Source organism: Electrona antarctica (genome assembly GCF_951216825.1).
Source record: "Electrona antarctica genome assembly, chromosome: 4".
Lineage (NCBI taxonomy): Eukaryota > Metazoa > Chordata > Actinopteri > Myctophiformes > Myctophidae > Electrona > Electrona antarctica.
The window spans coordinates 49,345,716-49,371,903 of NC_136809.1; the positions used below are offsets into that span (position 1 = coordinate 49,345,716).

General features: G+C 43.2%; 1 protein-coding gene across 1 annotated transcript in view; it reads right to left on the reverse strand.

The window, feature by feature from the left end:
* The window catches only part of palm3 (paralemmin 3), an 86,848-nt gene that overhangs the window by 60,017 nt on the left and 643 nt on the right, over nt 1-26,188 (reverse strand). The gene's annotated exons all lie outside the window — the stretch shown is intronic.

The following is a 26,188-nucleotide window of genomic DNA, read 5'->3' on the forward strand; positions in this document are numbered from 1 at the left end:
CAGTCACAACCAGTTCAAAACGCCGATGCCAAATCAAGGCCATGGCACCCCCCTTTGCCTTCAGGACACGATGCAGCTGTACAACCAACAGTTCTCCCCTACACTTAAATCAGCTAACACAGGACATCTGTCTGTCCGTCCCTCCCTTCCTTAAAACACCCTGGCCAAAGCTCCAAGCCTCTCTCAGTCTCCGCGCTCCCTAGCTGTGGAATGACACCCCCTATTTCAAAGAGTGCAGACTGACTCCCCATGATATTCTGCTGCAGTCTGAAAACTCCGACCCCCCCTTAGAACCCCTTATTCTTTGCATCACTTCTTGTTGCCTATTTTGCTATAATGTAGGCAGGTGTATGGTGGCGTTTGGTCATTTAGATCAGATATAGACACACAAATGCTTAAAGGAGCATTCAGTGATTTGAATGATTTGGAAAAATACCCGGTCCACCCGGTAACAAGATGTGCACATGCACACGCTCTACAGTGGGGGAAGTACAACAGACCAACAGCACGTGCACCAAGGCCGGCCCCACTCGATCATGATTGGAGGAAGGCCCCTCTCATCCTGATTGGATGAAGGCTTTGCCACCCAAAGCCCAAACCGAAACTAGGGTTTTTTGGGGACAGGGAGGAACTCCTTATATGGTCAGCACACTTTATAGTAGGGAGGATTATCCAAAAAATAAGAAACAATAAGTGATATTTGAATTAAGTGAAATCACTGAATATACCTTTAAGAATCAATCACATGTTATTTATAAAGATGCAATGTTTGAGGTTTACCTGGTATCCTAGTTACTTTGTAGCACTTTATAAAAGCAACATTTAAATGCCTAAATTGCAATTGCTGGCGTATACGCGATTCAAAGTCTCCCATCTATCTTCCCGGTTATTTTGAAAGCCTAAGTGCCTTCTCATTTTTATTTCACACTTGCATAAGTTACAGCTAGAGTGGCAAAAAAAAGAAAAAAGAAAAAGAGACTCACGGAAGGCTTCCCGAGCATCAAAGGAATTGTGGAAGTAAAGATTATGAAAAGAGAAATCTCCAATGAGTCCCAGTGTTCCGTGTTGAGGAGTTCAGTAGATTGCTGGGAGTTGAATTGACTGCCAGCTCAGGTAGAAGAGGATAAAGATGAAGGAACAATAGCTCACAACGGAACAGAGACTTCCTCTCAAAGAGAAGAAGGGGAAAGGATTTCACTCACAAGCTGCTCACAAGGAGGTCAGGAGGTTCGTTCTGTCGAGTAATATTACAGTATATCATTGGGCCCACTGTTATTCTTCTTTTATTATTTTTTGTTCCATCTGCGTGTTTGTCTTTGTTTGTTTAATAACTTGATTCAGGGTAGGCGGTTTATACCTACGATTTCTTACTTTTGACACTGTAACCTGCATATTTTTGTATGTACCTCTTGTCCTGCGATAGTATAGCAATTATATGGCGTTTTGTTACGCCTTATATGGGTGTTTCACATCAAATGTAGGTACAGTACGTCATTATTTAATGCATGCCCTGAAATATTCCTGAATAAACAACATTGTGAAAAAAAAGCAATGTATTTTCACACACACACACACACACACACACACACACACACACACACACACACACACACACACACACACACACACACACACACACACACACACACACACACACACACACACACACACACACACACACACACACACACACACACACACACACACACACACACACACACACACACACACACACACACACACACACACACACACACACACGATCTTCAAACTACTCCCAATACCCGTCGCACTCGCAATGTGAGCTTGCAGATTGGCTATTCGCCGCACAAACAAACAAAGTACATGCATAGATAGGAGCTTAAGTGCTTTAGGCCAAAGAAGAAAAACAATTCTCATCCCGTCAATCCTCTGCTCTCCCTTTTGCAGCCAGAAAGAATAGGCAGATTAACCCATTCAGGCCTGACCTCGAAATTAAAAAAAAAAAGTTCTGAAATAAATATTTTCACGATTTTTCAAAAATAGCAGACCTACAAGCTCGTAGCGCGCCACTCGGTGGCGCGCTACGAGCTTGTAGATCTGCTATTTTTCAATAGCTAAATTATAACAATGTTTAAAACACCAAAAAGGGGTTCCCGCCCAAAATGGGTTAAGACGGGGTTACTAAAAAGTATATTATCTTTGGAGTGGAAACCGTCTTGGCTGCAACGAGAGCTTTTTATTCGCCCGTCAGTCATCTTTATCTAAATCACTATCAAACCACCACACGGACAGAATGAAAGCCATAAGTGTTTCAGGCCAAACAATTTTCTCTGCAGCCATCACTACATCCACAGAGCAGATCAAACATGGCAGAACAATGACATATTTTGAGTGCAATTCAGACCGCTGCAATGCTCAGTCTAAAACGGCCTTTCAAAACGCCAAGCGAGGAACGCACACGTTGTCGCCTGGATCAACGAGAGGTCTGCTACAGGTCTGCTCAAGAGGGTGGCGTGACAACGCAAACATTAAAAAAATAGCTAAACAGAATCCAGGTCTGGTGAGTCAGTGGCGAGCACGCACGCACGCACGCAACAAATTCACGGGACCGCGCGCACGTAAATACGCTTGCGTTGTCGCTCCGCGCAAAAACGCAGGTCTCATTGACAATGAACTATAGGCGCGTTATATCCAAGGGGCCAGTGAGGCTATTCAACGTTGAAGCTCTCCTCCCTAGTGGTAGGAGGAGGGACTACAGGCGGACCCGTGGATTCATGACCGGGAAACCCCGTGCAGCTGGGCTTTAACATTGAGCGCTCGGTTGCACTTCCGCATTTGACCACCAAAATTTGGTGGTCAAATGCGGAAGTAGACGTTCTGAGACGGTACTTCCGGCAGTCTTCCGGGTGCTTCAAAACGCCACTGAGCAACTTCCACTGACATGAATAGCTGGGGGGGCGGAGCTTCGCGCCAGTTCAGTCTCTATTCTTTTATATACTCTATGGTTATATCGCTCCCTGTTTGAAAGGCCCTTTATGCTTAATTTATGCTCTGTCGTACCGCGGCGTGCTGGACTTAGACTAGCTCACAGGGAAAAGGAAACGAGGCTATAAGATCACCTGGCACAGAGCGGTAGAGGTGCTGAGCTGCTGGAGATGGGGCAGCTCAGCCCCATTGGGGGGGGCGAAGAACATACGGTAAGTAAGTACAACGCGTCACATCCGCCTGAGCTTGTAGATCTGCTTTTGCGTCCCAACGCGTATAAAACGGGCTTAACCCATTTTGACCTGAGATCAGATTCTAAAAATGTCTTCTACATCCTGACAGTTTTCTGAAAAAGCTATGTTTCTATGTCAGTGGTTCTTCGATTTAAAAAAAATAGCAGACCTACAAGCTCGTAGCGCGCCATGAGCTTGTAGATCTGCTATTTTTCAATAGCTAAAGCATAACACAATGCTAACACCAAAAGGGGTTCCCGCCCAAAATGGGTTAATGCGGTTTCATCTTGTGGCGACTCTTTGGTCTGACCTCGCTTTAGAGAAGCAAGCAGGAATGGCGCCACACCATTTCAGCGCAGAGGCGCACGGTGCAAAACTAAGGCATGGAAATGTAAAGAAGAGGTCGCGCTGCTCAGTGCTAATATACAGTAGGCGCGATGCAAAATATAGTTGTATTTATAACCCAACGTTTCGAAAAGAGCGACCTTGGTTGAAACCTTGTCTTCATAAATACAGTACGTGAATCCTTTGCATCAAGGTTACGAGTAGTGTGACCTCTTCATGTATATCTGACCTCCCCGGTTTGATTCAACCACATGAACCCCTATAGCATTCTTATTCTATAGGGGGAAACCAAAGCTCCACAGTGCTCCCTGTTAGCTTGTAGGTCGGCTATTTCTGATAAAAGATATTTACTGTTAAGAGCAGGGGGTTTTCAACCCGTTTCATTTCAAGGTCCGTTATTTATCCCATGTTGGGCGGGAACCCCTTTTGGTGTAAGCATCATGTTTATGCTTTAGCTATTGAAAAATAGCAGATCTACAAGCTCATAGCGCACCACCGAGTGGCGCGCTACGAGCTTGTAAATCTGCTATTTTTGAAAAATCGAAGAACAACGAGCGACTGTCATACAGGCTGCTCAATAGGATGGACGACTATGACTTAAAATGGGGCTTTTACCATATGCACGTATCAGGACTCTGATTAGTTTCTGGCTCTGAGTGAGCTCTGAACGGGCTGCAACTTTAGAAAAATACACTGAAGGAATATGTCTGGAATTGGGGCTGGGGTGGACTGCGGGATATTTCTGTGCATCAGTTATATTGTTTTGTTTTGTTTTGTTATGCATTTATTTCGTTGTGTTTTGTCTATATCAATGTTTCATATATAAAAGAAAATTAATAAAGTACAAATCATAAAAATAATAATACAATCGAAGAACCACTGACATAGAAACAGAGCTTTTTCAGAAAACTGTCAGGATGTAGAAGACATTTTTAGAATCTGATCTCAGGTCAGAATGGGTTATTGGGCATTTCAGCCACGGCACGGACCACCATTTGATGAGATTCAGCCTCTCTGACCTGAAACTCAGAATATGTTGTCGTCGTTGGATAAGAACAATCCCATGCTGTATTGATCTTGGCCTCCATAGGAGAGATAACACGCAGACGTTGATCAAAATAACAATTCTTCTACGTTCTGTAATTGTGTAGACTACTTATAAATTAAACTAATGCAGATTTTTAACAAATAATTTAACTCTTGAGAGCGTAAAATGAAACCAAATTGACCAGTAAGTGTCATTTGGTTCCATTTTACGCTCTCAAGAGTAAAAGATCGAATCATGGTTCATTTGGTTTACCAACTCTCCGTCATTAAGCTGGGGACCACCTGGAACACCCCTCAAGGACCACTCACTGGTGGTCCCCGGAACCACTGGTTGAGAACCACTGCTACAGAGTGAAAAACAGTAGGGGGCCTAGTATAGACCCCTGGGGAACTCCTGTCCACTAAGTAAATAGGGTTTCAGTGGTTAAAGCACTCTAGTCTTAAGTACAAACATGTTTAAGTGGTTATACCACTCGTAGTGCATCTAGTCTTAAATACAAACATGTTTAAGTGGTTATACCACTCGTAGTGCATCTAGTCTTAAGTACAAACATGTTTAAGTGGTTATACCACTCGTAGTGCATCTAGTCTTAAATACAAACATGTTTAAGTGGTTATACCACTCGTAGTGCATCTAGTCTTAAGTACAAACATGTTTAAGTGGTTATACCACTCGTAGTGCATCTAGTCTTAAGTACAAACATGTTTAAGTGGTTATACCACTCGTAGTGCATCTAGTCTTAAAGGACCACTTCACCACTTTTCAACTTCTCTTCCTATAATTGGTCCTAACTAATGTTCATGATAAAATACCACCATTTTTTCCTACTCAGTCTGTGTCTCATAGGAAGGCTGTGGGCAGTTCAGAAACCCGTCCACCAGTGACATCATCGATGGTGAATCCAAGCTAATAGAAACGGCAGGCTTTCTTTTCCTGAAAAGTTGCAATGCAAAAGTTGAAGCCATCGTTCTCACGATAATACAAATCTAAATATATTTTAAAACAAATCTTGTTTAAAAAAAATCTGCCTAATGATGATGTCACTGGTGGACGGGTGTCCGAACTGCCCAAAGCCCTCCTATGAGACACAGACTGAGTAGGAAAAAATGGTGGTGTTTTATCATGAACATTAGTGAGGACCAATTATATGAAGAGATGTTGAAAAGTGGTGAAGTGGTCCTTTAAGTACAAACATGGGCGAGGCTCAGGCTACTAGAGAATAACAGCAGTATGGCTCTGTCTGGACTAGGCTTCAGGCTAGGGTGAGTAAACCTGAATGAATCTCACACAAGGAAACACCAACAAGGATTATCTATGTAATAATCCCATTCATAGTCAGATTGTTGTGTCTGTGTGCGTGTGTGTGTGTGTGTGTGTGTGTGTGTGTGTGTGTGTGTGTGTGTGTGTGTGTGTGTGTGTGTGTGTGCATATATGATGGAAAAGAGAAACACCCCATTAGGGCTGTCAGTGTCATGATTACACAATTAAATTGACAAATATTTATCACCCAAATAATTGCAATTAGCGATTTAATTGTGTTTTTGTCATTGGAAATTTGAACGGTAAATACAATGTTGGGGCATGTGGAGTTTGCTTTCGAGTTGCCCAAACTGCAAGTGCACATGAGTGAGGATTTTTTGTATTATTATAAATATTATTCTTTCTTTGGTATCGGTTAACACAGAAATTGTGGTATCGGGATCGGATCGGAAAACTAAAAAGTGTATGGGGACATCCCTACTTACTATGGATACAGTAGGTTTGCAGTAGCTGAGTATCATTACAGAAGTAGAGGTAACAACTAACAAGACTGTAGACTAAACTGGCAGTAATGAGCAGTAATAGAGCGCCCAGAACTAGCAATTACACAATAGTAACTATGCCGAGTACAATTACAACCCTCAAACTCCTTCAGGGCTAAAGGCCATTAAAACCTGGGAAAGAATCTGTGAAATGTGTGATTTTAGAGGTTTGCGTTGGCCGTTCAAAAATAGCAGATTGTAGAAGCAGTCGTACAAGCTCGCAGCGCGGCTCGAATGATGCGCCGCGGCTGCGATCTTGTATGTACAATGTTGTTCATCTGCCATTTTTTTAACATGTTTGCTAAATCTTGAAAGTGTGAGAGCTACCGATTCAGAAGGTAAATGGTGCATTTATATAGCGCCTTTATCCAAGGCGCTTTACATAGATTGTGCATTACATTCACCCATTCATACACCGATTGCGGCGGAAGCCATGCAAGGTACCAACCAGCACATCGGGAGCAATTTGGGGTTCAGTGTCTTGCCCAAGGACACTTTGACATGTAGACAGGAGGAGCTGGGATTCGAACCGCCGACCCATGGATCATTGGACGACCTGCTCTACCTCCTGAGCCACAGCCGCCCACAGAAGGCATTTGTAGGATCGTGCCTCGGGTCATAATGGGTTAACAGCCTCACTACTTTTAGTAGTCATCTGGGGTCGATAAACAAGTTGCGTATTTAAACACCGTCCCGAAGGTATGCTAAATATAAGTCCAACTTAGTCACAATGTTTGACCAGCTTCAGGGACAGAGTCTGCGCGAGACAGTGATCTAGCATTAACATACAAGACAGGCCGGCTTAACAACCGAGGCTTCATGTTTGGGCTTTGATCTCCACGAGGAACTGTTGCGCTAGACACTTGAAGACAGTACGCATTATACTGTAGTCGGCACGAAGCGCAGGGTAAAAGCAGCCTTTGACAATGACATGGAATGCAGAGACTGCGGGGAATTTTTGTTTAGAGATTACAAGCTACTTGGGTGTTGAAGGAAGCACACAAAGCGAGCGAGGGAGGGTGGAGTTGCCCTCTGGTGCTATCTATTCCAAAGAAAACGATTTGGTTGTTGTGCATGCTTGTGACAGAGAGTCCCCGGTTTGATTCATGGCTGGCCCGGAACATTTTGTCACTCCTCTAGTACTCCCCCCCCGTTATTCTCTCTCAACTGGGACTGTCAATGACATGACGACACAAAGAAAGAAATCGGAATCAAATCAAAGAGAATGAAAAAAGAATCCATCAGACATAGAAGGGGTATTCAGCAGTTTTCCCACAACAGTGGTCTCTGCATTCGGTTTAGCGTTACATTAAGACTATTGAAAGACTTTCTCTATTGTCAATGTGATGCTGTCTATTTGTCTTCATTGTATGCAATGACCAAACTGAAATGTATTATGGAAATGTGGTTTTGGTGAAGTTTTGTGGATGTTTTTCCCTGAGCAAGAAACACAAGCGCCAAATGCTCCCCGAGCACTGTACTAATAGCCCTCACAGCTCCTAATGTAGTTATAGGATGGGTAAATGCAGAGGACAAATTCACCTTTAATATGTGCCAGTGACAAAGAAAATAACCTAGGGAAGTGGGGAGTCAGGGACCTATAATTGCTATAATTAAGGTTTATGTAAAAACCTCAAATCCGTACTGCTGAATATGGATCATTAACCTTCAGGACCACCAATAAACTACAGACTACTTTCATCACCCACTGCCCAAGATGCATCAACCTGCGGGAAACGCACCACAAGAACCAGTAGAGGTATGGCTGATAAGGAGAAAGTGGAGCTGGATAATCAGGGTTTCCCCCAGGTAATACCCACGCCCCTCTGTTAACATCAGAAATAAATACATTTCTACTTAGGGCAACTGAACATGTTATTACGATGTATGACATTGTATCGCATGTGGCAATGGGACTAGTTAAAGGGCATGACAGTGTTGTTTGTTTATCTGCTCGTTTCCTATATTCCTAATATCTACTGTATACATTTCTGCGGCTTTGCATTATTGAATATTTCGAAACAAACTGGTTAAATATTTTAGATTACTCTGACACACCCACACAGTTGGGGGCGGGGTGCTTGAGTACCCCCAGGTGCCACAAATTGTGCACAACTTCTGAGGGAAACCCTGGGATTGGTCACACATTACGAAAAAGCAAAAACGGCAATAACCAAACGGGTACAAACATGGAACCCACGAGGCAAACGGAGCAGCTATAGGGAGACCCTAAAACACCTGGAGAAGGAGCACAGAGCTAGATGTTAAAACAGAAGGGACTGGGGTGGAAACAGCTGGAGAGGAGAGGATGGCCCAAGACAGATGCGGGTCGGTGGAAACAACTCATGAATGGCTGTCAATGTTCAGAAAGGAATATAAAAAGGCCTAAGTAAAGGGTAAACGGTGCATTTATATAGTGCTTTTATGCAAAGCGCTTTACAGAGATTGTGCATTACATTTTCACACACATTCATACACCGATGGCAGAGGAAACCATGCAAGGCACCAACCTGCACATCCGGGGAGCAATTGTCTTGCTCAAGGACACTTGGACACTAACTTTGGGGAGCCACTGCCTCCCCAGTGACAGTAGCTTACTTATTACTAAGTAAGTAAAAAATCACACCCGTGTGAACTGAGTGGTGTAAGGTCTTATATAGACTGATCAGCTGTGGTCTGACGTAATGAAATCACACCCGTGTGAACTGGGTGACCATAGCAACCATGCTAATTTTTTGGTACGAACAGACAGACGTACAGACAGACAGACACGTAAACTAACAAAGCCAGTTGTAGGAGTGGTTTACACCACTCAAAAAACACAGAATAGAGAAATAAAAGGGGAGAGAGGAACAGAAAGAGAAAAGACAGCTCTGGTCAAAGATCAACAGTGAAGCCGGCGTACAGAGCTGCTGTTCAAACAGAGCACGAGGAGAAACAAGCAGCGACATTATAACACAAACATTAGGTGATGCAAGTCACATGCCTGACAGATCTAGAGAGTCCTTCAACGAGACGAACCGACCGGGGGGAGAACAAACAGAGGGAGGGAGGGGGAACACAACACATGCCTGCTGGTCTTTGATGTACTACGATTTCAACGAGAGTATAAATTAACCTCAAGAGAGAGGAAGAGAATATCATAAAGCTCACGGACAAAGAGAGAGACACGTTGCGGCAGAAAACGTGACGCGACAACGGAACGGAGGAAACAACTAAACTACGCAGTTCAAAATGCTCGGTTGTTCATTTCTCATTTCATGCGTGTATAGGGCTGTCACGATTATGACATTTTAATAAATTGACGATTCATTCTCACTCAAATAATTAACAATTTAATTGCGTTTCTGTCATTGAACATTATTGGGACATTATAAATCAAATTTCCGTTTGGCTTTTAGCCTTCGTAAACAAAAGTTGCACAGGGCAGATATGACGAAATAACACATATTTAATGAGCATTAAATAATAGTGGAAATAGCCGACAGATCTACAAGCTCAAAACGTATCGCAAATAATTGCAATTAGGCGATTATGTAATAACTGTGACAGGCCTACATGTGTGTGTAACTCTGAGAGTGTACAAATGTAACCTCCCCGATCAACACTCACATTCTTGGATAGGGTCTTTTTTTTTGAGTTGAATGAACACTACATTTTTACACCGTGGCGTGTATGCACAGGGTGCAAACTAAGAGAGAGAGGGGCATCCAAGACTGACAGCGTTCGTTCTCTAACAGGTCGTGACAAAACACCTCCGGCTGTCTGTCTCGCAGTATAGGCTGTCGGCAGTCTGTCGGCAGTCTGTCGGCAGCGAAGTCAAACCTGACACACACGCACACGTAAACAGACACCCCAATGAAGCTGGACGTCCCTCTAGTCTGGTCTCCATTCCCTGCCATCACACGAGGAGAACTTGCACACACACGTTTGGGGTGTTGAGACTAACCTATACGCAGTGGTGGAAAAAGTACTCAATTGTTTTACTTAAGTAAAAGCACCAATACTGCAATTTAGAACTACTTCGTTACAAGTAAAAGTACGGAATTGAAAATGTGCTTGAGTAAAAGTACAAAAGTATCGGCATCAACATGTACTTAAAGTACTAAAAGTAAAAGTACTCATTGTGCAGAATGTGCCATTTCAAGTCTATTGAAAATAGCAGATCTACAAGCTCACAATGCGTCGCATTGTGAGCTTGTAGATCGGCTATTTTCAAATGGCTGAAATGTATAGGGTTGGAGTGGTTAATGTATGTTTTCTAATCAAAGTTAAAATCTCCAAAGTAACTAGTAACTTAAGTTTTCAAATAAATGTAGTGGAGCAAAAGTACAAATGTTGGCTCTGAGATGTAGTGGAGTAGAAGTAAAAGTATTGGAAATTGTAAATACTCAAGTAAAGTACAAATACCTCAAAATTGTACTTAAGTAAAAGTACTTAAGTTACTTTCCACCACTGCCTATATGCCACTAGCTCCCTCCGTCAGTTCAGTGTGCCTGTCTGTCGTTAATCCCTTAAGAGTATATAGATGGCACATGCAAAATCGTGGGATAAAAAAAAATAAAACATAAAAATCTAAGAAATTACAAGCTCACAACACGGCACACAGTGATGTGTTGTGAGCTTGTAGATCTGCTATTCTCACTAGTTTGAGTCCCAGGGAGACATCAAATCTCTCTTTTGGGTCACGTGCTTTTCAACCAGTGGTCCGGGGATAGCTTTCCGGTGCGATACCTTTCCTACGGCACCGCAGGTGTGCATTAACGACGAATTGACGATAAAGAGCAGCAGAACACCCTCTCGTGTAATATCGCTTAAATAAATGGAGGAGTGTGAACAACGGCACTTAACCCATTTAGGCCTGACGTCGACATTTAAAAAATATCTTCTAAATCCTCCAGTTTTCTGAAATAAATATTTTCACGATTTAAAAAAAATAGCAGACCTACAAGCTCGTAGCGCGCCACTCGGTGGCGCGCTATGAGCTTGTAGATCTGCTATTTTTCAATAGCTAAATTACAACATAATGTTTAAAACACCAAAAGGGGTTCCCGCCCAGAAGTTAAGACGTCGGTGACTGTGACTCATTTAGATTGAGACATTTTCTTTTAGGTTTATACTGCTAATGAGTTGTCCGACTCGCTCACACATGAGACACATATTTCAAGTTGCTTTAAGAATACTCTCTGCACTTCGGATGACATGTAACGGCATGCTTCAGTGCTGTATCTGTCTGTGTGAGCAAAGGATTAGTGTGCGGTGCGCGCGTGCGGCGTGCGTGCGTGCACTCACTGCGCGGTGTGTGTGTGTGTGTGTGTGTGTGTGTGTGTGTGTGTGTGTGCACTCACTGCGCTGTGTGTGATGTTGGGGGGGGGGTGCTGTCTCAAACAGGTTTGGATAGGAATGCGGGACTGGTGTAATCCGGTCTTGGTTCATTTTCTCTATTGTCACAGAGTCAAACGTCTGGAGGCCTGTGTGTCGCTGGGCCTCATCACATCACAGCCCAGCCTACATTACTCACATCATCTATTCTAGAGCACTGCTTCCCAAACACTGGGTCGGGACCCAAGGTTGGGTCGCGGACAGAATTTCATGGGTCTCTTTATTAAAAAAAAGCAACATTTTTTCATGAATTGTTTTTCAATGATATTTTTCCAGTAATTTCATGACAAAAATCTAAGAAATTACACAAATTAAACAAATGTTTAACACATTTTGACCTGAGATCAGATTCTAAAAATGTCTTCTACATCCTGTCAGTTTTCTGAAAAAGCCGTTTCTGTCAGTCGTTCTTCGATTTTTCAAAAATAGCAGACCTACAAGCTCGTAGCGCGCCACTCGGTGGCGCGCTATGAGCTTGTAGATCTGCTATTTTTCAATAGCTAAAGCATAACATAATGCTAACACCAAAAGGGGTTCCTGCCCAGAATGGGTTAAGGAGTAATGAAAATCTACAAGCTCACAATACGGCGAGCATCTATATTTTTAACTAACTCATCCCAGGGAAAATGATGAAGACCTACAATTTACAAATGTACTAGGCATTCAGCTGACACACTCAATCCAGAGCAATTTACAGTAAAGCAAGGTCTAAACAAAAGGTAATAAGTAACAAGTATGAATGAGGCTTAAGTCACCTCGTAGCACCACATACAGTCAGTCTAACATTGAGCTCTCCTTCCTCATTAGAAGACAAACACGCTCACATTCCTGCCCGACGAGAAGGAAATTAGAGATACAGTAATACACCCATCCTCCTCCTACCCACAAGCAGTGTTGCCATGTCTGCTTATTATAAGCATCATGGGGCTTCTTTATCTGTAGGCCTGAAGTCGCTTGTAAATATTGGTAGTTGCGGGTTGCGGTTTTTTTGGGGGCTTGTTTCCAAAGTGTAGTTGGTGCTTATTTGGGCTTGTTTCCTAATATCTAAACATATTTTGTGCCAGGGACCGTCATACCAGATTTGTGTTATATTCCACTTTATTTTATAGCCTACGTATGTTTCTACATGATTAAAAGGTAAAGGGCTCGCTTATTTTGGGTTGGTTTTCATAGACCTGTTGCTTGTTTCTCTCGCAAAACCTGGCAACACCGCCCACAAGCCTTCACTCTGGGATTTATAGCTGATAGGAGGACAGGACAGGGGGTGACTTTCTGGAAGTGATGAAACTTAAAATGATGGGAAAGTAAAGTGATGGAGGATGCCATGGACTTTATGGATTAAACTTCATAACCACAGGAACCCTACTGCCCCTAATCAATTCTGGGCATCATGTCATCAAATATTTGAAACTTTCTGCGAAGAAAGGCGAATAGTTGGCAAAAATAGCTAAAAAGAAAGTTGGCTCATGCTATTTTCTGCAAAGAGATGTTTCTAGAGAGAGGGGAAGGTGGATTCCTTTGGACTCCTATTATTCACGTTCACGTTGACCTGCAACTAAAACACATCCCAGTTCACCACTCACATTCTTGGAATGATAATTCATGCCATAGGCTATTGATCGATTGATCCCAGTTCAACATTGATACTGTACTGTAGCACACACCGCCTCTAATTAGCTTGTCAGTTGTCAATTGACAGAAAAAAGTGAAGGACAGGCTTTTCCAACTGCTAATTCTCCAGACAGTCGACCTAAGACTGTTGTGAATTGCAAATATGCCAGTTTATTAAAATGCCTGTCGGTCCATTGTGTTTGTACTAGTCTACTACTATATTATATGTAAAGAAAAATAATAATGGCCTGGGCCATGGCTCAGTGGTCCAGGCACCTTGGCTGGTAATCCAGTCTGGCAGTGTGCCGCGGGTTCGACTCCCGATCCCGACGGCCTTTACTCATAGAGTATATAAAGGATAGAGACCGAACTGGAGCACTAGCCCCGCCCAAGCTATTCATTTCGATGAAGTTGCTCAGTGGCGTTTTGAAGCACCCGGAAGACTGCCGGAAGTACCTCCTCCGGACCTCAAATTTGAGGTCCGGGGTGACGTATGGGTGACGTAGGGAGTGATGGTCCTACGTGTTAAAGCACGGGTCCGCCTGCAGTCCTTCCTCTTACCACTAGGGCCCAGTGCTTCAACGGCCCCTTGCCTCACTGGCCCCTTGCCTTTACTGCATGTCTTCCCCCCCATCTCTCTCCCCATTTCCTGTCTGTCCCTCCATAAAAAAATATAAAATAAAAAGGCAAAAGCCACAAAAAAAAACGTTAAGAAAAAAAGAAAAATAATAATAAAAGTGTTAGTATAGACTAGTAGTGAAGCTCCATGAAGTGCCCCTAACCGGTGCATGGCAGTCTATAATCCATTCATCCATATTGGCAGATATTTCCCACACACCACCCAAATTAATGTTTAGATGTGGAATGTGTCTTTTTGTAGATCCCCTGCCGTGATTAACCCATTTTGACCTGAGATCAGATTCTAAAAATGTCTTCTACATCCCGACAGTTTTCTGAAAAAGCTATGTTTCTGTGTCAGTCGTCAGTCATTTTTCAAAAATAGCAGACCTACAAGCTCGTAGCGCGCCACTCGGTGGCTCGCTATGAGCTTGTAGATCTGCTATTTTCCAATAGCTAAAGCATAACATAATGCTAGCGCTGCACAGACAGACTAGCGCTTGGTTTCTCTCTCATCATGCGTGACAGAACCCCACAGGCCCTTCAAGTAGCGTCAGGTCCCACGACGCGTACAGTAAATCAATGCCTTGAAAATCATTAAAAACATACTTTTTTTTCCATCACCTGCCATGAATGAAAGGTCATGGGAAGTTCCGAACACCTTTCGGCTTTCACTGTGGGGTTCGGGGTGAACTAAATCACACAAGACGAAGACCTCAGTCAGACAATTAGGTTTAAAAGACAAGGGCAGAGAAATGTCACTCAAACTCTGATCTGTATACTCTCAGAGTTAACACTTTGGGCAGTATTATGCGTGTCTTAAGTACCAGGTCTTATTACTTAACTTAAGACCTGGAGGCGTTATCAATGCCATTTGGCTATTCTGAGTGGCCAAACAGCATTGACCACCCCTCCAGGTCTTAAGTTAAGTAATAAGACCTGGTACTTAAGACACGCATAATACTGCCCTTTCCCTCCCTAACACGACTTACACGAGTGAATTGACTGTAAAACAGCGTCCCTCCCAATAACGAGTTACACGAGTTATGTTTTCATTGTTTAATACGTTTCAAGTCATACAGTGTTTCCATCGGACACGTTTTGATGATGTCATTGCCAAAACATGTACTGGCATGCAAAGGGTTCTGGGAAATTGAGGCCCACTGCATTACAATGGCGGCGGTGCCGAGCAGCGTGCGTTCTTCCTCCGTTGTGCTTCCGCTCTGTTGTTGTGATCGCCACTTTGGAATACTTTTCAACACTACTACGACAAGCCATCACACCGTTTTAAAGTGGATTTTCATGACAAGCAATTGAAGCAACGATCAAGTCAGCGCAGTGGCTCTTCAAAGGTTAGTGAAAACTATAGCCAGGGAGATCTGGAACACGATTGTTTAATCACGGCAGGGAATCTACAAAAAGACACATTCCACATCTAAACATTAATGTGTGGGAAATATCTGCCAATATGGATTATAAATATACACTGCCATGCACCGGTTAGATGTGCCAGGAACAAATTGTGCAAATCAAGCACGCTCACTGTGTTCAAGCAAATAACATACTGCTCACACAGGTCGCACAAGACCTTTCTTCTAGCCTCGCTGAAAGAACATGAAAAGTGGCACAACACATGATGTTACAACAAACAAACACATGACTTTTATTCCATTTTTCACACATGAATAAAGATGGGTTGTTTGTAGCGCATGGCGATAAAAAGCAGCACATTGCACAACACCAGTCTGGAGGGCTGCACAAGGAGGACACAATAGCCAGTGCAGATTAAGAATAGCTCTTTTTTATAGAGAGGAGACATGTTTGAGCTCCCCAAACACCATATTCCAGACAGTGCTGCTGTGCAGGGATCTACACGCCTGGCCTGTGCTGGAGGAAAGCTTTCATTTTACTCAAACCTTCTATGTTATGTGAAAATCTTTTCAGTGTGCAGACAGAGTATATATATATATATATATATATATATATATATATATGAAGAAAAGCCTGGGTTTGCCGTCAAAATCTGCATATTTATTTGTCTGGTTTTCACGCAGCTTTAAGGGCCTTGCAAACGTGAAGCGAGGAACGCAGGTGTTGTTGCCTGGATCAACACAGGTCTCCTCCAGGTCTGTTGAAGAGGGGCGCAATGACGCAAGCGTAAAAAAAAAGCTAAACAGATTCCAGGTCTGGTGAATGTGCACGTAACGAGCACGCGCGCAACACATTCACGGGACCGCGCTCACGTAAATATGCTTGTGTTGTCGCACCCCGACTTCTCCGATCAAAAACGCAGGTCTCGTTGAAAATGAACTATAGGCGCGTTTTATCGCTCCCCCTTTGCAAGGCCCTTTAAGCAAATGCACAGCAACCTGATGGCAAGTAAATATACAGCGAGGAATAAGGTTTAACACTAACCCCCAAAACATAACTTATCCTATAAACCAGGTTCCAAACAAAGTGGCTTAATGCCTTGAATCATAGCGTCTCTGTTCTGGGGTGAGCATTCAGTAACAAAAACAAAAAAAGGAAATAGCAATCTCACAAGTCACAAGGCATTGCAATGTGTTGTAAATCGTCACCGTTTATACGATTTTGCAGTGTCGAACCGAAACTGGAGCCTGGTACAGAGGACGGTGGTACTCCTCCCGAGGTTAAGGAGAATCACCATGAACAGGAGGAGGCCTGGTACAGAGGACGGTGGTACTCCTGCCGAGGTTAAGGAGAATCACCATGAACAGGAGGAGGCCTGGTACAGAGGACGGTGGTACTCCTGCCGAGGTTAAGGAGAATCACCATGAACAGGAGGAGGCCTGGTACAGAGGACGGTGGTACTCCTGCCGAGGTTAAGGAGAATCACCATGAACAGGAGGAGGCCTGGTACAGAGGACGGTGGTACTCCTGCCGAGGTTAAGGAGAATCACCATGAACAGGAGGGGGCCTGGTACAGAGGACGGTGGTACTCCTCCCGAGGTTAAGGAGAATCACCATGAACAGGAGGAGGCCTGGTACAGAGGACGGCGGTGGTACTCCTGCCGAGGTTAACAGGAGGGGGCCTGGTACAGAGGACGGTGGTACTCCTGCCGAGGTTAAGGAGAATCACGATGAACAGGAGGGGGGCCTGGTACAGAGGACGGTGGTACTCCTGCCGAGGTTAAGGAGAATCACCATGAACAGCTACGTGATAAACGGAAGGTGAAGGCGTTAACGCCATATTGTCAGAGGATAACATCATCTCTTTCGTCATCTTGCAAGCCATACTACAGGACATTACTAAACTATCTCATCGCTGATTCATCCATCGTTGGCGATGTCAATGTGAAATGCAGTGAAAAGATAGAGATGGAGACTGAAACAGAGACGGAGAGAGAGATTTTAAGATTGCCAGTGTTTTTTGTTTTTTCCATCACCTCTCTCACGGCCACGCTACACCAGGCTTTTCTCGCGCGTTTACCCTAAACGCGCGGCCCGCGCGTGCGTTTTTTTTAAATAGGACTGGACCTAAATTAAACGCGTGCGTTTTGTGCGCGAAAAGCCTGGTGTAGCGTGGCCGTCACTGTCAGGAGGTTTCTCAAGCGTAAGTAAACAGATGATTCCATATGGAAAAAGTAAACATGCAAACGCACGCACGCACGCAAAACTGCATCGTCTCAAATTGCCACTGCACAAAAAGTCCCAAGCAAAAAATAATAATTAAGTGTGCAGGAGTGTGTGAGTTTCAGACTAGTAGCAGCTCCCACCTGGGGGCCTGGGTGTGGCCAGCGGCTCAGGTATGTGGGAGACTGACATAATCCACAAACAGAGATCAGATGTTTTCTCTTAGGCCATAAATTGCAGTGCCTGACACCTCCATTAAAGCATTTCTCAGGAGACTGGGGGTTGGCTCCCGTCAAAGTCATCGTGAGAGCGATGGACGACTGATGGTCCTAATAGTGTATCAAAATAATAACTAACGAGAGAGGACGCACAGCCGGAGAGAGGGAAGGGGGAGGCAGGTTTGGTACAAATTAAATTCTGCAGTGTTGTACAGAGATTAAAATTGGGTGCATTTTGCATCCCAAAACGCAGTTTATAGTTAAGGGACGCAATAAAACAACAACCTCTGCATCCACGGGATGCACTATTGTACTACTGTTTTTTTATTCTAGTTTATTTGCTAGCTTTAGTTATAATAAGCATTTCTTCTTCTGTTTTCTACATGAATATAACCACAGCATAACCATATAAAATTAAATGGGAGTTAAATGCTGCAATTTGTAAAAATGGCAAAATATGACGTTGTTGAAGTGGGACTCATAAAATGTCCCTGGGACTCATTTCTAAAAGACCATCCCCTGCATCCTGGGACTCATTACATTGAAAACCTATTTACATCACTGGTTGTAATTTACAGCAGTGGCTAACTCACATTTAGCAAAAAGATATTATATTTTGATGCTTTTGTGTGACGCTGCAGTATGATCAAGTAGGGCAGGGCCCCTGTAGGCAACAGGCGGCCCCCGGAAATAATATATGGCCTGTGAGATCATTTGGAGAATATGATTTTTTGGAAATATAATATATATATATTATTTTGTATACCATATCAAACAGACAGTCTCACATATAGGCTATTATGTCCAAATAGAGAAACTATCCCAACCCAAAGAAGGTGTATTATACTTATTATAATATACTGATACTCCATGTTGAGAGTGACAGTGCAGGGAGAGCAGCTGGCATGGGGGTGAAAACGTTTAATTTGAGATATTCCTCTACTTTGTACTTTAAGTCATTTTAGTCTCTAAATTGACTTTAAAAAAAAGGAAAAAAATTTTTTGTGACATTTAGGAGGATATTGATAGGAGATATTGGCCCGAGGACAAACCTAGTTTGCCTAGTGCCTACCCCTGAAGTAGGGTGTTAATTTAACCCATTTTGGGCGGGAACCCCTTTTGGTGTTAGCATTATGTTATGATTTAGCTATTGAAAAATAGCAGATCTACAAGCTCATAGCGCGCCACCGAGTGGCGCGCTACGAGCTTGTAGGTCTGCTATTTTTGAAAAATCTAAGAACCACTGACATAGAAACATGGCTTTTTCAGAAAACTGTCAGGATGTAGGTTTCTGATAGGAGGTTTCTGCCTGTCTTAACACTCCCAACGCGGATCGCGTATCAATACGTTATCAATTAATCAAACGTCGGGTGCGGATCACGTATCAATACGTTTCAATCACTTTTTTATAGAATACTTTCATTCATCTTTTTACCCACCCGGACAATGAAGAACCATCGCCCTATCATTGCTGCTTACTCCCGCTCACGTGATCAGAAAAAAAAACAAAAAACAAAAACCCCCCTCCCCTCCTGAAAACAGGAGGGCTGGCCGCTTTACGTGTAGAAGCCAGTTGAACGCTGAACGGAACGCTGCCTATTGCCTAAACACATATGCACCAGATCGGCATTGCAATGCATAACATCTGCAACACACATGGACAGATGCATGTTTCCTTCTTCATACTGTAGCGACCAAACGATCCCCGAGCCTACAATACTACCACAGTATCGAGGGGCCGCCACGACAAGACAGTGTTCCGTTGGTGGATCACGTATCGCCATGCAGAGCCGTCATAATCGGAGATCGCTCAGACGTGTGATTGTAACGCTTTTTTATTCATTATAATTGTAGTGATAAGACCGCAATGAACGCGTCGGGGACGTAATCGACCCGGGTGTAATGTATAACGAACTTTTCCGCGACCTAAACCGTGGTGTTGTCATCTGTGGAAGTCATTTTTTCCTTCTCGTCGACATCACAGCCGGGTGACGCTTTTTCCCCCCTCCATCGCCCCCAAGCTGCATGCCCATAGCCTGGCTTGGCCAGCCTCATAGCGGGGATTCACTGAAGATTCTTCCCCGGAGGAAACATCAGTGAACCCTCGCTATGAGTCTGGCCGTGCCAGGCTAGCATGCCCAGGCATGTTCCCCTACACTAGCTTGAAAAACAAAATCAGCTGATGACAAGGCGTCTCACCGTTATACTATAGTTCTGAACCGAACGGTGGAATGGGACTTTTTATAGCCGTACGGATCAAGACTTTTGCTGCCCAATGTGCCCATGACCCCCCCCCCCAATGTTACTGCGATCAAAACAATGAAAGCAGTGAGATAGATTAGGCGAGGCGGCAATCATCATCAAAAAGAAAGCATAGTTATGAAGGTTTATAGTCAGACATTGACAGGCAGATATAACAATAAACACAATAAATATGCTATACATCCTATACATCGAATGAAAGCCCTGAATGTGTACTTTTACGAGGAAAACAGTAAACATTGATCCCATGTACAGTTTGTCATAAATTGGATACTGGGTGGATGCACATTGCGCCCACCAGATATAACTGCAGAGAAGACATGGACCCGAACTCAATATTCACAAAATAAGGCCTATAGCGACATATAAATACTATATACCGTATGAAACAGAAGACTCTCTGCTTTCATAAGGAAAAAAATTGTACTGTAATAATAAAAAAATCACACCCCTGTGAAGTGAGCAGTGCAACTCTACTTCTCTACTTATTCACTACAGCTCGCTATATACGGACTGAGGCAGAAAGTCATGTAAACCTTTTATTTACAGTTTGGTCTGTAAACTTCTACTGTAATAATAAAAATCACACCCCTGTGAAGTGAGCGTTGCAACTGTTCTGTACTTATTCACTACAGCTCGCTATATACGGACTGAGACAGAAAGTCATGTAAACCTTTTATTTACAGTTTGGTCTGTAAACTTCTACTGTAATAATAAAAATCACACCCCTGTGAAGTGAGCGGTGCAACTGTTCTCTACAGTTGCACCGCGCAACTATAAAGAACAGTTGCACCGCTCACTTCACAGGGGTGTGATTTTTATTATTACAGTAGAAGTTTACAGACCAAACTGTAAATAAAAGGTTTACATGACTTTCTGTCTCAGTCCGTATATAGCGAGCTGTAGTGAATAAGTACAGAACAGTTGCAACGCTCACTTCACAGGGGTGTGATTTTTATTATTACAGTAGAAGTTTACAGACCAAACTGTAAATAAAAGGTTTACATGACTTTCTGCCTCAGTCCGTATATAGCGAGCTGTAGTGAATAAGTAGAGAAGTAGAGTTGCACTGCTCACTTCACAGGGGTGTGATTTTTTTATTATTACAGTACAATTTTTTTCCTTATGAAAGCAGAGAGTCTTCTGTTTCATACGGTATATAGTATTTATATGTCGCTATAGGCCTTATTTTGTGAATATTGAGGAGTTCACGTCCATGTCTTCTCTGAAGTTATCTGGTGGGCACAAGCTGCATTCAATAACCAATTACTGTCTAACTGTAGATGGGATCAATGTTTACTGTTTTCCTCGTAAAAGTACACATTCAGGGCTTTCATTCGGTGTATAGGATGTATAGGATATTTATTGGGTTCAATTTTATATCTGCCTGTCAATGTCTCTGACTTTAAACCATCCATAACTCTGCTCGCTGTTCAAGATAACCACTTCCAGGCAAATGCAGGTGTTGCAAAAAGGTCAATATCTCCAGAATGGAACATGGTAAAATCAAAATGTATTTTTTTAATTGAAGTGGACAAGTTCAGCTTTCTTTTGATGTAGGCGTGTGATTCTCGCTATAAGAGAACATTTTACTGTGGGCCCCCGAACAAGGCCTTTGTGCAATGTTAAACGGCAGCAACATCCAAATAGGCCTGTTGAGATCTTGCAGCAATCAAAGTGTTAAGTGGTTAGATGAGCAGTCCAGGTGTGACTGTGTAGGCAGAGGGAGTTGGGGATTGAGCAGTCCAGGTGTGACTGTGTAGGCAGAGGGAGTTGGGGATTGAGCAGTTCTCTGTGAAGAATTTGCCTCCTGCTCATCTGTCAACTGTCACCCTGTCTGCCAGGCGGAAAGGGAGACGATTTCATCAGTCTTTAACATCTCTCTCCCCTCATTTATCAATCTCTTTGCTCTTTTCTGTCCCAATCTCTTCAATGTGTGACTCTCTTTTTTCATCCCTTCAGTGCAAGACCCGGGCTGATTGCTAGTGCCTCGGACGACCACATAGTTCCTCGCAGTTTTATCTGTCTTTTACTATTTATCTCGCCCACTCTTCCGCTTCACTAGCACACCGGGATAGTTTTCTGCAGACTCGGATCACAATCAAACCGATTCGAAAATCACGACGAGCGAGTCCTGCTCTCCCATAAAGCTGCGCTCCACAACGCGTTTTTGAGTGGTGCAAACCACTCCAACAATCAGCTTTGTCTGTATGTACCCGTGTACCTGTGTACCTGTGTACCTGTACGTGGCCCCACATACATGTGAGCATGGTTGCTATGGTTAGTGTGTGACGTCACTGCACCACTCAGTTCACACGGGTGGGATTTTTTAATATATATATAATATATATTCATTTCAGGGAGTTGCAGCTTTTCAGCTTAACACAGACAGACAGATGGAAGGGCAGGAGGAGGGAATACAGGTGGAGAAGTTGAAAAACACGTCCATTTCAATTTGCCACCATCTAAACACACAATTCCACATAAATCAAGTATCACTGGATGCCGTCGGCGTTGCACTCGACGTCATGCAGAACCTGATGTGAACCTTACACCGCCAAGAGATGTTCTGGTTAAACAGTGGGAAAGGGGTCGGTTTTGGGTCCCCCAGGGTTACGACGACAAGCATGTAATTTGTGATGAAGTTATGATGACCAGCTCTGGGCATGCGCTTGATTTTGGACGGACACAGCCGTGGCACATAGCCTACAGCTGTGTTGGAGCAATTCTGAAATCTCTTTTCGGGTGAATACAGATTGGGAGCAAGAATGCGGTTCTAATACTAATGTGTCATAGAGGAGAAGACCCCTACCCTGCCATATAATGTGCCATATGCCATATAATAGAAATGTATATGGATACAGTGTATATACACAGCACTGTCTGTTTCCCAAACAGTGGGTCAGGAGTCGGGACCAAAACGGGTCGCGGACCAATTTTTACGGGTTGCGAGTAAATATCACAGCCCATATCGTTCCATCCATCAATTCAACACAATTCCAATATTACAGTATTTCATGAACAAAATTTAAAAAAAGATCCAATAATTTCCAAAATTACGGAAATGAAGAAAAATGTTTTAGGAAGTAATGAAAATAGCAGATCTACAAGCTCACAATGCGGTCGTTTCACTAGTTGGAGTCCCGGGCAAACGTCTAAGTTCTCTTTTTGTTGGGTCTTTTCAGCTAAAAAAGTTTGGGAACCAGACCAGTAGTATCCAGTCAGTCAGTGTATAACCCATTCTGGGCGGGAACGCCTTTTGGTGTTAGCATTATGTTATAGCTATTGAAAAATAGCAGATCTACAAGGCGCTACGAGCTTGTAGGTCTGCTATTTTTGAAAAATCGAAGAAGGACTGACATAGAAACATGGCTTTTTCAGAAAACTGTCAGGATGTAGAAGACATTTTTTAGAATCTGATCTCAGGTCAAAATGGGATAACAGAAGATAGTAGCTGTCAGGAGGAGGATGAGACTAGCCGGTTACCAGTCACTGACACCAGGAACTCCCTGCCAAAAGGCTTGTACTACTGTGGGAAGCAACACACGGCATCGATCCAAGGGATGTGCCACGCCTACCTACTGTACGTGCATGTTCTAAAGAAAGATGTTTGGTGCTGAAAGCACAAAGAAGCAAGCCAGATGTAGCCTTAGATTAACCTATTTTGACCTGAGATCAGATTCTAAAAAAGAAAAAAAAGCTGTTTCTATGTCAGTGGTTCTTCGATTTTTCAAAAATAGCAGACCTACAAGCTCATAGCGCGCCACTCGGTGGCGCGCTATGAGCTTGTAGATCTGCTATTTTTCAATAGCTAAAGCATAACATAATGCTAACACCAAAAGGGGTTCCCGCCCAAAATGTGACTCACGTAGATGTATTTTATCGATTTTGACATTTTCGTATCTACAAGCGTCTCAGTGCACTTCCCCGCGACACCAGCTGAGCCCGTAAAACTCCAAACATGTACAAAATGCAAAATATAAAGGTGCTTACCCTGTTGCCCCAAATGTTAGAGAGGCCTACGGGGGTGCTTGTGCAATGTATCCTGTAGTTTTCATCCTGTCTGTGGCCGAGCTAAGACATCTACGAGAGTCTTAATCTAAGGCCAAAGGTCCTTGCAGACTGGATGCATTTTTCGGAAAAACGCTGCTAAATATCCGAAAAACGCAGCAGTGTGCAAGGGCCTTAAGCCAGATATATGGAAAATCGATTCAATCAAGATGACTGGAGATGCTGATATAGGGCTTATCTGAGGAGAATGACGTAGAGAGAGAGAGAGAGAGAGAGAGAGAGAGACAGACAGAGGCCCGGGGCCCAATGTTGGGCTGTGAGGCTATTGCAAGTGTGGGCCCAAAATTATTGGCAAAACACTAAGAACCAAACAACGTATTGATTATATTTCCCCTATATACATTGCCATGCAAATAACCACAAAAATGTATTTGCATGCGCCCTGCACGAGTGTGCATGCGCGAAAGCTCCCCCCACACTATCAGCTTCTGGCTAGGGGAAAAAACACTGATATTATATTTAACAAACATTAATATGGAAAAATAAATCTTTAAAACCTTGAAAAGGTGCATTTTCAGTTGGATACCGATAAACAGGAAATAGGAACGTCAATGCCATCATTGATCCAAGCTGAACTCATTATCGATTGATTGATCGTTAAAACAAACATCCTCTGAGAATGCACACAGGCCACAAAACACTTTTTTTCAAGTGGGCCCTGATCCAGAAAAGGTTGTTGAACCACCCTGCTGTATTTATGGTAATGTCTACCACCACCACCACGCTCCTGGCCGAGCTGGTACAGCGACATTAGTAACATAATTAGCAATAAAAACGTTATTGTAATTATATAGCACTTCTCTGAGACTGCTTACAGCAACAAAACAAAATAGCCACAAATATTACAAAGTACTACAACAGTACTACTAGACCGGCTCGTCTCTTTGGCTGTACAGCAGTGGTTTTCAACCAGTGGTCCTTGAGGAGGTTCCAGGTGGTCCCCAGCTAAATGTTGGAAAGTTGGTAACCAAATAGACCTACAAGCTCATAGCACTACGAGCTTGTAGATCTGCTATTTTTTGAAAAATCATCAAAATGTGTGTGCAAATCTTTGAATATAATTTATATTCGTTTCACAGTGAACGTTTTTAACTCAAATATTTGCTTCTGGGGGATCCCTGGAACAACATATTTTCAGATGGAGGTCCGTGGGGGTCCTTGACATGAAATAGTTTGAAAACCACTGATATAGAATCATAGGATTTTAAGAAAACTGACACATGTAGAATCTGGTCTCAATGTGTTTTAAGTATCTTAGTTGCGCTCATCACTTCTCAGACTGTACTGAAGTTCAATGACCTATAAGCATTAAGCACCATATCAGCATATATGTATGCAACGCCCGGGTCTCACGCATGGAAAAGCCAACATCTTAACCACTAAGCCAAAGGCAATTCCCTATGGCTTGGCGGAGATATTAGACTTTTTAGGCCACCATCAGGCTGAGGTTGTGAGCCACTCTGCTACACATATTAGCTACGGCTACCTTTTGAATGTTCAGTTGCATTTTTAAAGCCCAGCAGGGTTACTTTGTACCAAAAGGTGCAATTAGGTGAGCAACACCCCTTAGAAAATGGCCAGAAGCCCTTCAAGCTTTTTCAAGCTGATCTTGTAAAGTATGGAGTCAAGCTAGTATAGGCAAGGCAAGACCTCCTGCTGTGTGCCCTGAAAATAAACTCTAGTCTACATACATGCCTTGTGTGTGTGTGTGTGTGTGTGTGTGTGTGTGTGTCACTGTAGCTTTTAGCTCAAGCTCACCTCTGGCTGTGAGTTTGAAATGCTGACAGTTTTGTGTGTGTGTGTGTGTGTGTGTGTCATAACACACCATGTACTTTTACATAAAAAAAAAAACCCTTAGCTAATCACATGCTTTACAGTTTGCACTCAGTAAAAAAAAAAAAAAAGTTGAACAACCATTAAGAGTCCATTGCATTCAATCCCCTGCATTAATAAGTAATCTTGGTTTGCATTAATGCTTCACAGAGGTCAACACACTCCAACAGCTGGCCGAGGTACTGGGATCATTTCCACGACATG